Source organism: Capricornis sumatraensis, chromosome 4 (genome assembly GCF_032405125.1).
Source record: "Capricornis sumatraensis isolate serow.1 chromosome 4, serow.2, whole genome shotgun sequence".
Classification (NCBI taxonomy): domain Eukaryota; kingdom Metazoa; phylum Chordata; class Mammalia; order Artiodactyla; family Bovidae; genus Capricornis; species Capricornis sumatraensis.
The window spans coordinates 118,585,204-118,602,462 of NC_091072.1; the positions used below are offsets into that span (position 1 = coordinate 118,585,204).

At 45.4% G+C, this 17,259-nt stretch overlaps 2 pseudogenes; one reads left to right on the forward strand and one right to left on the reverse strand.

The window, feature by feature from the left end:
- Positions 1-12,005: 12,005 nt before the first annotated feature.
- Positions 12,006-12,977, reverse strand: LOC138078860 (zeta-crystallin pseudogene; annotated as a pseudogene).
- A 39-nt stretch (positions 12,978-13,016) lies between these two features.
- On the forward strand, positions 13,017-16,860 carry LOC138078719 (apolipoprotein L3-like; annotated as a pseudogene).
- The last annotated feature ends 399 nt before the right edge of the window (positions 16,861-17,259 follow it).

The window sequence follows — 17,259 nt, forward strand, 5'->3', positions numbered from 1 at the left end:
AGGGAAACTTCATAATCAGATACAGACCATGGAACACTCCCGATTAGATTTTACTGCCGCAGGACTTGCAAATGACTTTTTTCATACATTCTCTAACTTTATTTCAGGAAAATACATTCTGTCTACTGTCTTTAGCTATGCTGCTGTGGGAGCTCTAATTTTACTTCTCATAATTATTCTTCCTTGTATTGTCAGGATTCTCGATAGAGCATTCAGAAGCTCATGACTGAACTACATCTGGCTGTCTTAAGAAATAAAAAGGGGGAGATGCCAGGAGCCAGCATGGGAGATCCCACCCATGGCAAAGGTCACGAGGAAGAGACCTGACTGGGAAAAGGCAAATCAGGCCTCGAGGGACCCGCCCTGGACCTGCCCGAGCATCTACTCCAAAACCAAAATCTGTCTGTTTACTGTCTGCTATACTACATTCTTCTGACGTTAACAGAGGCTATCCCCGACCACCTTTCTCTGGAAAATTAACTTAGAGCTCCAGTTAATAGTCTCCTGCATGTAAAAGGAGTGTCTCAGCCCAAACCTCTCTGCTGGCAGTCTTGCTTGTGTGACAGGATTATCCACACTCCTGCTACTACACACATGATTGTTTACAACCTCTCAACCATAAACAGCACAGAGAGTTTGGAGTATTTTGAAACTCTTAGTTAGCATAGGGCTTTTCTAAAGATAAAAATCATGTTGGTGAAGGGTTTCATTGCTGAGTTGATTGCCGCCAGGCCTCCATATCCTCAGGCACCTAGGAGTATGGTAATCAATGTAATTGGAATGTAGAAAAAGAAATATAGTAGTCTTGATGTTAGCAATATTAGACTTCTGAGTTAATGAATTTTCTCTTTGTTATAAATCACTGTACTTTCCTTTCTTTGTTATAAATCGTTGTATCCTTGCTATGTAAAAATGTAACTTTATCACGATCTTAAGACTAAGCAGATCTTAAGGGAAAACAAGTTTTCTGATTGACTAACCTTTATCAATAGAAACAAAGATGGGGCCATAAAATGTTAATCGGTCTCCAGACCAGAAGATATTGTAAACAAATGTCAGACCCTTGTAAGAGCAAAGGTATGCAAAGAACACTCTGTCTTTAGAAAAGGGTCAGAGCAGCTGACCCTGCGTGACTCTGCTTCTCACACTTATCTCTATGTACAACTTAAAGTATAAAAGCCCCCCTGAAAAATAAAGAGACGGACCAGTTCCTGGAAAGACTGGCTCCCCCCGTGTCTTCTTTCCTTTCTCTCTTCTTTTTCAGGCCAATTCCTGTCTGGAGCACAGAGGCTCGCCGTGTCTACTTCTTTGCCCGGGCTTCTAAGACCCACGTGAGAGGGAGCCCAAGGCGGGACACCCTCCACTATTCAAGCGGGCATCTGTGGCCTACGTAGACAGTGCAAGTCCCTTGTCCTGGGGCTTTATTGGCTTCCTGTGTAAACCATGGAATTTCAGCCTCTTTCTCTCCTCTGTTTTCCTAACTGCTATATTCCTTCTTTATCTCTCTCTATATTTCTAAATAAAACTCTTCTTTAGGACGCCAATGCCATCTCCGTGAGGATACCCTGGATCCAATAGGGGCTGGACCCCGGTGATGGGTGTATGCTGTTTCTTTCGATCCTGCTCTCAGGGTGACCCGGCATGAGGCTGGAGTTCTGTGAGAGCCTTTAGATCCAACAGGAGAAGAGCATTGCCCTGTTGTGATACCAGGCCAGCCTCAGGATGTCAGGGCTTGTTCTTTCTTTCTCAATCCTTTATAAACTTTCATGTAAATAAACAGAAAGGAATATACCTATAGACTTCAAGACTCCTCTTCTTTTTAAACTTAATTAACAGTGAAATATTTCCCATTATACTTACTCTTCTTGGCACATAGAAAGAAAAGAAAGATACCGACTCAGTCGTGTCCAACTCTTTGTGACCCCATGGACTGTAGCCCACAGGGCTCCTCTGTCCACTGGATTTCCCAGGCAAGAATACTGGAGTGGTTTGCCATTGCCTTCTCCAGGGGATCTTCCCAATCCCAGGACTGAACCCACGTCTCTTGAGTCTTGCGTCACCTGCATCACCACTAGCACACTTTTTAACCTTTGTGTCTCCCTTTTTGACCACACTTTATTTAAAGTCCTCTCCATGTAACAGTATTTTGAACTCATGGCCTTTCACAGACTCAGCTTGGCCCAATGAAACATCCTTATAGTAATCATTATCTTTTATTATTGTTATTTAGTGGGTGCCCCTTCTGACCTCTTCTCTGATCATCTTCAAGAGCATCCTTGTCTTTGCAGGAGCAGAGATGCCAGCCTGTGAGATTCACCTCCCCTGCAAGGGGTCTTCCTTCCTATTGGTGGATGGAAGCCCATGGGTGCATATGTGGGTGGGCAAGATGCTGCTGGACAGTGTGTCTGTTTAGAGTTACTGTTCATTCTGATTATTCTGGTTTAACCCCAGTTACCATCCCTACTTAGAGAATTTAGAGGGCTTCCTTAGTGGCTCAGAAGGTAAACAATCTGCTCGCAATGCAAGAGACCTCATTCCATCCCTGGGTTGGGAAGATCTCCTGGAGGAGGTAATGCCCACCAGTATTCTCACCTGGAGAATTTCCTCCAGAAGAGCTTGGAGGGCTACAGTCCTGGGCTTGCAGAGTCAGGCACGACTGAGTGACTAACACTTCCACTTTCACTTTCTTAGAGAACTTGGTTTCATCAAAACGAATATGTCTCCCATACTGACAGCTGTCACAGCAGGAGTCAAGCTTATTTCTTGTTGGCATTAAGTTCAACCACTTCCATCATCTTGAGGGTGGCAGCACTAGAAACCATCCCATTTTGTGGGTTACTGACTGCTGCTGTCTTGAAGTTAAAACAATCCAGTCCCAAGTACAGATCAATTTGTACAGAGGGTTCTGCTCTTTCCCTCCCAAGGAAAAGCTTACATAGCTAATCATGGTCTTTAAATGCTATTACTACATTGGGAGGTGGAATGGTGTGAGAATGTGTGTGCAGGAGACAGGAACCTGGACTTGGACTCTGGCTCTAGCACTAGCTGTGTGCTTTGAGTAAATTGCTTCACCTCTCTGAGCTTCAGCTTCCTTTCTTATAGGATCACTGTGAGAACTAAAAGGAAGTGAATTCATACTAAGCAATTGGGAAGGTGCCTGGTGCAAGGTGGGGAGTCATCAACCACAATAGCTAGTCAATATTTAGGGTTGCATTTTTCTTTTCCTTGACTTAAAAATTTGATATTGGGGAGTGAAGTGGGAGGGGTTCAGGATGGGAACACGTGTACACCCATGGCGGATTCATGTTGATGTATGGCAAAACCAATACAATATCATAAAGTAACTAGCCTCCAATTAAAATAAATAAATTTAAATTTTTTGATATTATTTACTTACTTCTGACTTGGAAAAATAAGGATTTCTTTATTTTTTACTTTTTCTTACACCTTTCCCCATCTTCTGTTTATATCATTATTTCACTCATTTGATATCCCCTATTAGGAAGCTTTGTACTTGTAAGCACCTTATTTACATCTACATTTCTTATGCTTTCAACTGGACCCACTGTTTCTTGATTCTTAGCTTTGTAAACTGAGATATTAATTCTCCTCCTCCCTTTAGTGCTTCAGATCCCAAATTCTAGAAGTGTATTTTAATTTTTATGTTGATTAACAAGTACCTTGATCATGGAGGAAGGCTTTCTTACCTCTCCTTGCTATTCTTTGGAACTCTTCATTCAAATGGGTATATCTTTCCTTTTCTCCTTTGCCTTTCACTTCTCTTCTTTTCACAGCTATCTGTTAGGCCTCCTCAGACAATCGTTTTGCCTTTTTGCATTTCTTTTCCTTGGGGATGGTCTTGATCCCTACCTCCTGTACAATGTCATGAACCTCCATGCATAGTTATTCAGGCAGTATCAGATCTAATCCCTTGAATCAATTTGTCACTTCCGTTGTATGTTAGGGATTTGATTTAGGTCATACCTGAGTGGTCTAGAGGTTTTCCCTACTTTCTTCAATTTAAGTCTGAATTTGGCAATAAGGAGTTCATGATCTGAGCCAGAGTCAGCTCCCAGCCTTGTTTTTGCGTACTGTATAGAACTTCTCCTTTGGCTGCCAAGAATATAATCAATCTGATTTCAGTATTGACCATCTGGTGATGTCCATGTGTAGAGTCTTCTCTGGTGTTGTTGGAAGAGGGTGTTTGCTAAAACCAGTGCATTCTCTTGGCAAACTCTGTTAGCCTCTGCCCTGATTCACTCTGTACTCCAAGGCCAAGTTTGCCTGTTACTCCAGATGTTTCTTGACTTCCTGCTTTTGCATTCCAGTCCCCTATAATGAAAAGGACATCTTTTTTGAGTGTTAGTTCTAGAAGGTCTTGCAAGTCTTCCTAAAACCATTCACCTTCAGCTTCTTCAGCATTACTGGTCGGGGCATAGACTTGTATTACTGTGATAGTGAATGGTTTGCCTTGGAAACAAAGATCATTCTACCGTTTTTGAAATTGCATCCAAGTACTGCATTTCAGATTGTTGTTGACTATGATGGCTATTCCATTTCTTCTAAGGGATTCCTGCCCACAGTAGTAGATATAATGGTCATCTGAGTTAAATTCACCTATTCCGGTCCATTTTGGTTCGCTGATTCCTAAAATGTTGACGTTCACTCTTGCCATCACCTGTTTGACCACTTCCAATTTGCCTTGATTCATAAACCTAACATTCCAGGTTCCTATGCAATATTGCTCTTTACAGCATCGGACTTTATTTCTATCACCAGTCACATTGACAAGTGGGTATTGTTGTTGCTTTGGCTCCATCGCTTCATTCTTTCTGGAGTTATTTCTCCACTGATCTCCAGTACCGTATTGGGCACCTACCAACCTGGGGAGTTCATCTTTCAGTGTCCTATATTTTGCTTTTTCATACTAGACTTGAAAAGGTCAGTTTCATTCCAATCTCGAAGAAAGGCAATGTCAAAGAATGTTCAAACTACCACACAATGTAATCATCTCTCATGCTAGCAAAGTAACGCTCAAAATTCTCCAAGCCAGGCTTCAACAATACGTGAACCATGAACTTCCAGATGTTCAAGCAGGATTTATAAAAGGCAGAGGAACCAGAGATCAAATTGCAAACATCCGCTGGACCATCGAGAAAGCAAGAGAGTTCCAGAAAAACATCTACTTCTGCTTTATTGACTATGCCAAAACTTTTGATTGTGTGGATCACAACAAACTGTGGAAAATTCTGAAAGAGATGGGAATCCCAGACCACCTGACCTGCCTCCTGAGAAATCTGTATGCAGGTCAGGAAGAAACAGTTAAAACTGGACATGGAACAACAGACTGGTTCCAAACCCAGAAAGCAGTACTTTTCGGATATGCAAATATACAAAGGCTATAGATTGTTAACCTGCTTATTTAACGTATATGCAGAGTACATCATGAGAAATACTGGGCTGGAAGAAGCACAAGCTGGAATCAAGATTGCCAAGAGAAATACCAATAACCTCATATGTGCAGATGACATCACCTTTGGGGCAGAAAGTGAAGAACTAAAAAACCTCTTGATGAAAGTGAAAGAGGAGAGTGAAAACGTTGACTTAAAGCTCAATATTCAGAAACTAAGATCATGATATCCAGTCCCATCACTTGATGGCAAATAGACCAGGAAACAGTGGAAACAGTGTCACATGCTTTTATTCTTCTGGGCTCCAAAATCACTGCAGATGGTGATTGCAGCCATGAAATTTAAAGATGCTACGCCTTGGAAAGAAAGTTGTGATCAACCTAGACAGCATACTAAAGAGCAGAGACATTACTTTGCCAACAAAAGTCCATCTAGTCAAGGCCATGGTTTTTCCAGTAGTCATGTATGGATGTGAGAGTTGGACTGTAAAGAAAGCTGAGCACCGAAAAATTGATGCTTTTGAAAGACTCTTGAGAGTCCCTTGGACTGCAAGGAGATCCAGCCAGTCCATCCTAAAGGAGATCAGTCCTGGATGTTCATTGGAAGGATTGATGTTGAATCTGAAACTCCAATACTTTGGCCACCTGATGTGAAGAGCTGACTTGTTTGAAAAGACCCTGATGCTGGAAAAGATTGAGGGCAAGAGTGAAGGTGAAGACCGAGGATGAAATGGTTGGATAGCATCACCAACTCAATGGACGTGAGTTTAGGTGAACTCCATGAGTTTGGAGTTGGTGATGGACAGGGAAGCCTGGAGTGCTGCAGTTCATGAGGTCACAAACAGTCAGACACAACTGAGCGACTGAACTGAACAGATTTATATCAACAACACTTCAGTTCTAAACAGTCTCCAAAACAATCAAAATGGGAAAACCAGGACTTGAACATAGATAAATTTACCTTATATTTTAAAAAAAAATCAAACAAAAGAGTTTAGATTTTTGTGTTATTTTAATACGTTTTTAGAGCTAACTTGTACCTTATAGTGGCACATGCTTTTCAGCATACCTTCAGTTTCTCCTGATGTTTCTAACTGGCCTTGTTTTCACCCCTTGCACTGTTTACCTCCAACATTGCCTCCATTTCTTTCCAACGGTGCCTCATATGATACCGACACCCCTGTACGCACAGACTCTGGACTTCTTATCCTGTTCTGGACTGATTTCTCCCTAGGTCTGCTGCACACCCAGCTGGGATCCTTGGATTCCCTTTCTTCTGGGTTGATGTTCCTGATTCCTGGATCCCACGTCTATCTCTCTCTTAGGTACCCTTTACTTTTCTCCATAATTATACAAACACACCACCCATTTTTTTTTCCTGCAACTCATTCTCAAGTAGCTTTCTGAAAAGTCTGGTGAAGGATGAAGGCTGCTGTGAATATGGGGTGGGCCGTGGTGTTGGTAAACTTGTCCCCTGCTCTCACCTCAGCCTCCCTCTCATCTTGCTCCCGCTCTGGGGCTCTACCCATCAGACTGTTCTTCTCTCCTATCAGCTCTCTCTCCCTGTTTCTCCTCCTCCACTGCGCTCTTCTTCACTCAGCTATCACTTCTCCATCCAGTGAGTCTTCAGACATTTGTTGAAGCCTCTGGTCTCCTGTTGCCCCCACACTTGTTTTTATTAGCAGCAGAGGGAGTTGAGGCAGGCTATGGGTTCTTGAGCCTAGATTGCTGGGTGGAGCTCAGTTCCAGGGGCAAGACTTCTGACCTTGGGCGAGTCATGTAACATCTGTACTTCAGCTTCCTTATTTGTAAATGAGGATATAATGCTACACATCTCAAAGGCTAATGGAATAAAATACAAGTAATCATTTGTAAAGTTTTAGAGCAAATACCATTGCAGAGCAAATACCATTGCAAAGCAAAGACCACAAACACAACGCACTCTTATCAGTAGCTGGTATTATAACTGTAAGTGTCTCTACTGTCATTCAATCAGGTCTCAGGAGGAATAGTGGACAAAGGCTCTTTTGCTTTCTTGAAACAGTAGTTAAATGTCATCAATATTTTCTTTCCTTCCTCATCTCCTATGACAAGATAATCACAAGCAGAACCAAAATAGATTGTTCATATATAAAGATCTGAACTGCTCTTTTTTTTTTTTAAGAACACTGAGAATGGGCGGAGAAGGCAATGGCACCTCACTCCAGTACACTTGCCTGGAAAATCCCATGGACGGAGGAGCCTGGTGGGCTGCAGTCCATGGGGTCGCTAAGAGTCGGACACGACTGAGAGACTTCACTTTCACTTTTCAGTTTCATGCATTGGAGAAGGAAATGGCAACCCACTCCAGTGTTCTTCCCTGGAGAATCCCAGGGACAGGGGAGCTTGGCGGGCTGCGATCTATGGAGTTGCACAGAGTCGGACATGACTGAAGCGACTTAGCTGCAGCAGCAGAGAATGGGAAAGTCTGAAAGGATGGACACCCTTATGTATCATGAGTGTGAACATAAATTGCTGCAATTTCTTTGCATAACAGTGTATCTCTAGGTATGAATATTTTTTGGTGCTGACGCCTTGTGGTCCAGCCTAGATAGCTCTATCCTAGATCCTATATCCTACATCCTAGATAGCTATCTAGCTATGTCCTACTCCTAGATATAGCTTAAGGGAACAGTCTCAAATGTAGTTTTATACAAGGAGAATGTTCTTTACGCTATTATTTGCATAAGGAATTAGAAACAACCTAAAGTCCAGTAGTCAGGGGAGGACAGCAGAGGGATGGGGCACCATCGGGGTCCTCAGCCACAAAGGGCAGGGATACAGGAAGTGGGGTGGGGATGATGGGACTCCAGGCCTTTGTGAGATAAAGGCTCTTGCAGAAGCAAAAAGGGCGTGGGCTGTGGGAGCTGTATCACCAGCAACTTTATCAAGGCAGACAATTAAGCACAGAGAGCAAGACATTATTTTGGAATGAAAGCACTCATTTAACCGATAAATATATATCCACAAATAAATATCTTTGTATATTAAAGGGAGTAGAGCATAATCATCACAAACCTGGGATTTGGCTCAGAAAGACTGGGTTCAAGCCCAGGTTCTGGAATCAGCTCGAAAACTTAGGCTGATGTAAGTTCAGGTGAGCTTCAGGAGCCTGCATGTCATAGACAATGGATCAATATTAGTTATTACCAATTAGTAAACACAAGTGTTCCTAGCCTCATGTAATTTCCAGATTAATCCTTCCTATCTGGTCTTGTGGCTGGTTTTCGTGCTCCGATAACTTTGCAGATGGGTGTCTCCCATCTGATTACCTTTTCCCTGTGCCCCAACAGGAGCAGGACTCTAACTTAGGGGGAGTGGCCGGGGATGAGTAACTTTCCTTAACTAGTGACCTGCAGAGCCCAGGGGACAGAGAACCACAGTGTGTTAAATTCCTCGTGGCACTGGTGGCCGTCCCAGGAGAACTCACCAGAGACCTCACCACCCCCTGCTCCCTGCAGCCGCTGCTCACTTGTGATCAAACCCACAATCTGTTTTACGTTCCCCAAGGGTGAAGTCACACCTCCTTCCAGCCTGACGCAGACAAGGATCTGAAGGGAGATCTCTGAGACCCCGCTGCTGCCATCATGAGTTCAGAAAACCTTGGAAAATGCTCAGGGAGGCAGCTGCCTATTTTTCTGTCCAGTTCCTGCATGTGACCACGAATTGAGGGTGTTTCCTCCTGGCAGAGTTAACCTACAGAGGAATCAAGAACCAAGAAGAGGATGGATAAGCATCCTGGAGCCCCTCAGGGGGGCCACGTGGAGTACCCTCAATGGGAGTGTGTCCACAGAGCCTCTTTCCCAGCTCTCTCCTTAGGGAGCCTCTTGCTAGGTGCTCACTTCCTCCCCCACTGCCCTCTAGCAAGTGACTCAGAAATGAGGCCAGGACAGCCCTTGGGGAGGGGGACAGCAGAGGGAGTCCCCAAGGCCAGACAGAGCAGCGAGGGGAGGTTCCCCAGCATCCCTGGAGCTCCTCCTGCCCCCTCCCTTGGCCTGAGCCTCCTCCTGCTCCCAGACCCTGGGGCATCACCACAGACACCTTTCATCCAGCTCTCGCCCTGCTACCTGCCCAGCCGCTCTGCAAGAGTCAGTGGACACTGAACTGAACCCCAGTCTGACTTTTGCCACCTCCCACCTAGAGAGGAGGGGTGACGGGGTTTTACATGGGATCACGTCTGCCTCCACCCCTTCACTGCCCATCCTGAGTGTCTCTGATCAACAAGATAAAGCCTCTCACATGGTAGTCTTACCCCCATGGCAGGTGGCCTCAAACCCTTTTTAAAAATTAGGTAGCATCCATTTATAACATTTTATAAGTTTCATGTGTGCAACATTATACTTCTACTTCTGTATATGCTACAGTGTGCTCACCACCAAAAATCACTCGCGAAAATCCCCCTAGGTGTACTGCATGGTAGAATGAAGAAATAACAGGAGTTTAAAATAAGGAGGATTCAAGTCATATGCAAGAAGTGTCTGATACCTGAGCTTGGATCCCACCTCTGAGCTTTCTGCTCACTGGCCTTGGGCTGTCCCTTATCCTGTCTGAGTCTCACTTTCCTCATCTGTGAAATAAGAATAATGTATCTGTGAGGGCATGTATCAGGAAACACATCTCACATTGTGACCCAGCCCCTCCCTCCATATATATATTATTATACATATATAATATATTAATCCTAGTTGCCTATGTCTTACCTACAATTCCATATCCCCTGGGCTTCCATGGTGGCTCAGACAGTAAAAGAATCTGCCTGCTATGCAGGAGACCCAGGTTCCTTTCCTGGCTTGGGAAGATCCTCTGAAGAAGGAACCCATTCCAGTATTCTCGCCAGGAGAATTTCCTGGATAGACGAGACTTGCAGGCTACTGTCCATGGGGTCACAAAGAGTTAGACAGGACTGAGCTACTAACACTGAGCAATTCCATAACTTCTAGATCCCTGAAATCACACAGGGATTTTGGTAACTCATTTGAGCAGTGATCTTGCTCTGTACTGATCTGAGGCTATTTATTGTCATTACATTCTTTATCATATTTAATGTGAATATTCTTTTGTTTCACTCCCAAAACATGAAAGCACTCATTTATAGGGTGCTGCCAGTCTCTGCTACAAGTAGTTACTAACAAAACACCTCCCTTGTATTCCTTCTGTTTATGTGTGTGTGAGTGCGCTGAGTTGTTCAGCTGTGTCTGAATCTTTATGGCCCCATGGACTGTTGTCTGCCAAGCTCCTCTGTTCTTGGGAATTTCCAGGTAAGAATGCTGGAGGGGGTTGCCATCTCCTACCCCAGGGTATATTTCTGACCCAAGGATCGAACGCATGACTCTTGCATCTCCTGCCTTGGCAGCCGAATTTTTACCACTGCATCTCCCGGGAAGCCCTCCTTCTCTTTCTGAAGTTTTAAAATTGTAGATTCCTGAAGACACCTAAATCCCAGCATTAGATCATTATTTCTGGAGGTTTGGAAGTCCAAGATCAAGGTAGGAGAGAGGTGAGACTATCCCCCTGTTTTGTAAATTCTAAATTTTGTAAATTCTCTCTCTGTCCTCACATGGCCTTTCCTCTGGGGGAGAGGGAAGGAACAGAGAGAAAATCTGGTGTCTTCCTTTCTAATAAAGACATTTAACTTATTGGACTCAGGCCCCACACTTATGACCTCATTTTACCTTAATTACCTCTTTAAAGGCCCAGTCTTCAAATATAGTCACCAGGGGGTTAAATCTTCAACATATGAATTGAGGGGTGGGGGGAAAACAGTTCCATCCATAACCCCAGGTGACTCTGCCAAGAGTGCCCAGGTGATCGCTGCTCAAGAAAGTGAATTTTAACTAATTTATACTGAATACCATATTTTTAATGTGCTGCAGAATTTATTGCAGATACCATGTTATGACAACAAAAGCAGATCATCCTTAAGGCATCAAATTCATTTATTAAACAAAAATATATGATCCCTGTCACACAAAGAGATAATTTTAAATTTACTTTGAAACTGAACTAATCAACACATATATATGTGGAAACTATGCACCTGAGGTGCTAAGTCCTTCAGTCACGTCTCACTCTTTGTGACCCCGTGGACTATAACCCATCAGGCTCCTCCGTCCATGGGATTCTCCAGGTAAGAGTACTGGAGTGCGGTGCCATTGCCTTCTCCAGCTGTGGGCTAACCAGAGACTAAAGAAACTTTATAAGGAGAAGTAGGCTTGGGAATCAAGCAGTCCTATTTTGAATTAGCATGTTTTAGTCAAAGGTATGGGATTCATGATAAGCATTGGTTAGCAATTTCTGTGACGTCCTCCAGTGGCAAGTGACCACTAGCATCCTAGTTCCCATTATGATGATTCCTTGATGAGAGGTAGAAGGCATAAAGAATATTGCCAGCTATAAAATAAACTACACTCAATGCCTATGATTGCTGAAAAGACGTATTTTTTTTTCAATAGAAGAAACTCACTGAATCAAATGAAAGCTAAGCAGAGCAAACGCAGTTTGCTCAAAACTGAGGTAAGAAACCTCTAATTACACAGGAAATCAATGCAAGCATTAATCATTTTAAGAGAAGAATCATTTTCCCATAGCCCCATAGTTATGAAAGATATCTTCATGAGCCTGGGCTGCCTGAGCCAGTGAATACCAGGGGCCTATTACTGGTCTCAACCAACCAATTTCCATTCCGGCTTGGAAGGCTGCTGCAAACTGCTGGAATTCCTCCTTGGAGGATGAAGGGAGAGCTACTCCTCTTATGCTAGATTCCTTCGTCATGGATCCTGTGGGTTTACTTCTTAGGACCTCTGCGGCCAACAACTATTTCTCGTCCTCCATGTGACAAAAAATTCAAAGCATCTCTAAGATTGACATTAGCAAACATTTCAATAATCACATCAACTCTTTTCACCAACAGATTTCTTAGTTTTATCAATATAATTAGCTTCTTTGTGATTAAATACTTCGTGGGCTTCATTTTGGAAAGCGATCTTTTGTCCTTCCTCAGTAGCAGCTGTGCCCGAAATCTTTAAGCCATAAGCTCTAACCATGTGGCATGCTGCTCTTCCAGCTCCTCAACCTGCCCCAGAACACTTCCTCCAGCTTTCACGGGCACTGCGGAGCAGACTCGATAAGCAGTAAAGCACGAGATGCTGATGGCAGCTCCTTGTTTAAAGTCCAGTTTTCCTGGCAGAGTGTGAACAGTGTGATGGGCTTCCAGAGCAAACTCGGTGTAGCCCCCAGAGACCGTCCTGGTAGTGAATGTCACCTTTCTTGCAAGCAGATACATTCTCTCCAGCAGCTTCTACTATCCCAGCCACATCTCAGCTAGGAGTAGAAGGTAGAAGTGGTTTTATACTGTGAGTGCAGGAGCGGATATATGCGTCCACTGGGTTTACACCACATGCTTGCACTTTGTTAGAACCTGGTGGTCTTTCAGAATTGGTACAGCAACATCCAGCTGGAGTTTCAGCACTTCGGGTCCACCAAATTCAAACACTCAAGTAGCTCTCACCAACTTCTGAACTGTCACCATAGTGATCTAGATACATGTTCTAGGCTGGAAAATTAAAATATGCAAACCCTCCCCCAGATTCCACAAGGTTAAAAAGACAGAAAAGCTACTCAACACCATTTATTATCCATCACACATTTTTCTTGGCTTTCTCGGTGACTCAGACAGTAAAGAATCTGCCTGCAACACAGGAGACTTGGATTTGATCCCTGGGTCGGGAAGATCCCCTGGAGGAGGGAATGGATACCCACTCCAGGATTTTTGCCTGAAGAATTCCATGGACAGAGGAGCCTGGCGGGCTATAGTCCATGGGGTCGCACAAAACCAAAGACCACTGAGCGACAAACACTTTCTCTTTTTCACTTCACAAGTTCTAACCTTATTCCCTTTCCTTTCATCTAGACATTGAGATCATTTTTGAGGATGTCACTGAGTATCTCTGGGACATACTGAGCAGAGAGGAACTGCTACTCCTGCTGACTGATTTCCTGAAGAAATTGAAGTTGAGGCTGGTTTGTCCAGGTAACCTGCATTATGTATCGGGAAGGTCCCACACCCCGAAGCACCAGGCTAGTTTCCTCCTGGAAGGAACACCTCCTCCAAGCAGGACCTTATGGTGGGGGATGAGGATGTTCCTTCTCAACATCTCATGAGGAATGCTTCCTCCATGTCATTTGAACGTTGAATTGAGAAAAGATGAAACCTGCAAGGAAGGGGCAGGTTATGTGACCTTGGACATGTTACAGAACTGCTCTCTGCTTTAGTCCTTATCTGTTCAGTTAAATTGTGAGGACACTGTGATCATGCATGCAACGAGCTTCCCATAATGACTGACACAGAGTAGGTGTTCAGTCAATATCAACATTTTAAAATCTTATTGGGAAGAGACAGGGACCAAGAGTCTTCTTTCTGGTGATAAAAATCAAGCAGAATTTCCTCTGGGGCAAGTCAGAAAATCCTGATGCCATTGTTTGTATTACTCAGGCTTCTGCCTAGACCCTTTCTATTCCCCATCTTACGAACTGTACCAAATGATTGTATCAAACCAAACGGCAGGATCCTGCTGGCCCATAAGGCAGCGAGGCTGGAGAGGAACTGGTTGGAGCTGGTGGGATCCTGGATGTAGCGCTGCCCAACTCTGGGGCTCTGTGCTTATATGTTAGAGTCTCAGACTTGCCTGTGTCTAATGGGAACAGCAATTCAGTCTGATGGACTATGTTCACGGCCTCAGAGTGAACTGTATGGTCAGAGGTGGGGAAGCAAGGACCAGGGAGTCCTGGACCAGGGTCAGACCCAGGGTCAGGGTGGAGCAGAGGGTCCAGGCTGAAGGACGAGCAGGCGGGCTTGGGCAGCAGGACGGGGACTAGAGTGAGGGGAGTGGGCCCCGAGGACATGGACCTGAAGGGGCTGTGAGCCTAGCAGAGGCCCCCTGACTGGGAGGAACGGCATTTCTTCCCTCCCTCACGATCCCTCAAGCTGGGCTAGAGGGCCCTGGGTGACCGTGTCTGCACACCATGCCTGGACCTGGCTTCTCACTCCATCTGGGATCCTCTTGTAGTCTCTGTGGAGCCTCCCTGACAGTGGAAGGCCTTGTGGCTCAGTGAGCCCTCCAGGGTCACAGTGAGTGGCTGTGATTGTGTGTCATTTGAGGAATTCTGAGGAGCCTCATGCATCCCCACCGATGAGGAAAGCACTTCCTCCACCTGCTGTGCAAGTGCTGGTCTCTTCAGGCTCAGCCATTCAGATGGATGTTTCCTCAACTCTCTTGAATCTTTAGAGGATCCACAAAGTTCCACATGACCTTGGGGTGCAGGCTCATGAGGCTGTCACAAATTAACATGTGACCCCTGAGAGGACAGTGTTGGTGGGCACTGGGTCAGGAGTCAGTGACGTGGGCTGCAGAGACCAGGGGAACCAGCAACACATCTCCCGATCTCCAGGCAGCTGGGGCGCTGGATGGACTCAGGGACCTGCTGCTGGGAAGGCCAAGGACACAAGCCTTAGAAGACAGTAGATAGCAGATTAAATGACTGTTAAGGTGCCTTCTAGTTCTGACTTTGGGTTTGTTTGTTGGTTTTTTTCCCTACAAATTCTAAATCACAGAGACAGTCAATCTGCAAAGGGTGAGGGCACAGTGCTCAGGACTACGCTTTCGTTTGAACCAATGGCAAATTTAGGGGATGCCCAAAAGCACCCTCAGGTTTGAAAATTCCCTATACAACAGACAGGACTCACTGAAAGCCATAGTGATCTCAGTGTATTACAGGAAGCCTGTGGGTTTCCATCAGCCACAGGGCAGAGTCTGGGTGGATTTCACATCCAAAGCTTCGATTGTCCCCAGGATGCATTACTGTTCTGGAACTCAGTGAGTGGCAGGTCACACGGAACACTGCCTGCCAGGGACACACACCCATTTAAAAACAAATTATCCTGACTTGTGGTCTCCAGCGCCTCCCAGATGTCAGACTAATGTCCTAGAGTCCAGCTCCTCCAGAGGTCAGAACTGATACCACGTGACCCAGGGGCCCCATCATACATCTCATCAGACTGTCCAGTGGCAAGAGGCCCAGGCAGACGAGGACATTCATTCCAGCCAGCATATTCTAGGGGCTTAGGGACCACTTCCCTGTAGCCAAGGGCCAAGAAATGAGTCCTCACTACACACCGAGGCCCTTGAATACAAGTTCTCTGCTCCAATCCCACTTTTCTTTATTTGTGGAGTTCCCAACTTACCAACTCTTTGGAAGTGATGATGTTGACCTGTCTCTGAGGTGTCTTTACCAAATACCTATTTTTTCTTTTTGGCTGAGCCACATGGTTTGTGGGATCCTAGTTTCACAATCAGGGATTGAGGCATATCCTGGGCAGTGAGGGTGCAGAGTCCTAACCTCTGGACCACCGGGGAATTCCATCAAATACCTCTCTTCACTTACCAGTATCCTAAGGTGACATTTGCTTATCTGTTCCAGGATTAAATGGGGCTTCTCTGGTGGCTCAGATGGTAAAGAGTCTGCCCACAATGTGGGAGACCTGGGTTCAATCCCTGGGTCGATAAGATTCCCTGGAGAAGGGAATGGCAACCCTCTCCAGTATTCTTGCCTGGGAAATCCCATGGACAGAGGAGCCAGGCAGACTACAGTCCATGGGGTTCCAAAGAGTCAGACACCACTGAGCAACTTCACTTTCTTGTCTTTCTTCCTTTCCAGGATTGAATAAGTATATGAAGGATCTACAAGGTACAAAACCTGTGTTTAATGTTGAAAGAGAAAAGTTTACATTTCTAAAATTCTTTTCTAATAGGTTTATAATGCTAAATCCATAATTTATGCAGAATAGACATTATGGAACCTATTTTGCAGACAAGCAAACTGCCTTTCTAATCCCTTGACCTTCATTGTTACAGGAAAGACGTGGTTGCACTACACAAACATCTACACCAATTGGACGGAGACTTGATAGGGAAGGACCAGGACACGCTCACAAAATGGCAGCTGGACAGGGGGAGGTTTCTGAAGTTGCCTCGGGTGAAGCAGCAGCTGGAGGAGAGCACAGGAAAGCTCCACAAGCTCGCAGACAAGGTTGACAAGGACCACAAGGAGCATACCATCTCCAAAATGGCGGCCCACACCCCTGGCGCTGCATCTGGCGCCCGGACCCTCCTTGGCCTTGCTCTGGCATCCGTGACGGGGGGGGCAGTCTGGCATTCTCGGCCGCTGGGTTAGGGCTGGGAGCAGCAGCTGCTGTGACAACTGCATCCACCAGCTACAAGGAAAATGCAAGCAGGTCAGCAGCCGAAACTGAAGCCAGTAGCCTGATGTCATCTCGCATCAAGAAATGGAAGGTGCTCCTAGAGGTACTCAGGAGCAACCCCCAAACTGTTGATACAACAGAGAAATTGGCATAAGCTGTGCAACACATTCAAAAAAATACGCGTGCCATGGAAACAGGCAAAGACAACCCTCAATTTGCAGCCAATGTAGGCGGCTACTTGGGCCCTGGGAAAACCACAGTCCCAGGCACCCGGCTGGTAAGGAAGGCCTGTCGGCTACCATGGCTCCGGCAGCTGTCACGGGAGCCCAGGTCACGGGTGCAGCCGCCGCAGGGCTCTCCCTCCTGGTGGACGTGGGCTTCCTAGTGAAGGAGCCAATGCACCTGCATGATGGCGCAAAGGCAGAGTCTGCTGAGAACCTGAGGCAGCGGGCCAGGGAGCCGGAGGGGAATTCGCAGGAGCGCAACCAGATGTATGAGCTTCTGCAGTAGGGCCTGACTCAGCCACCCCCAGGACAGTGCAGGAGCCAGGATA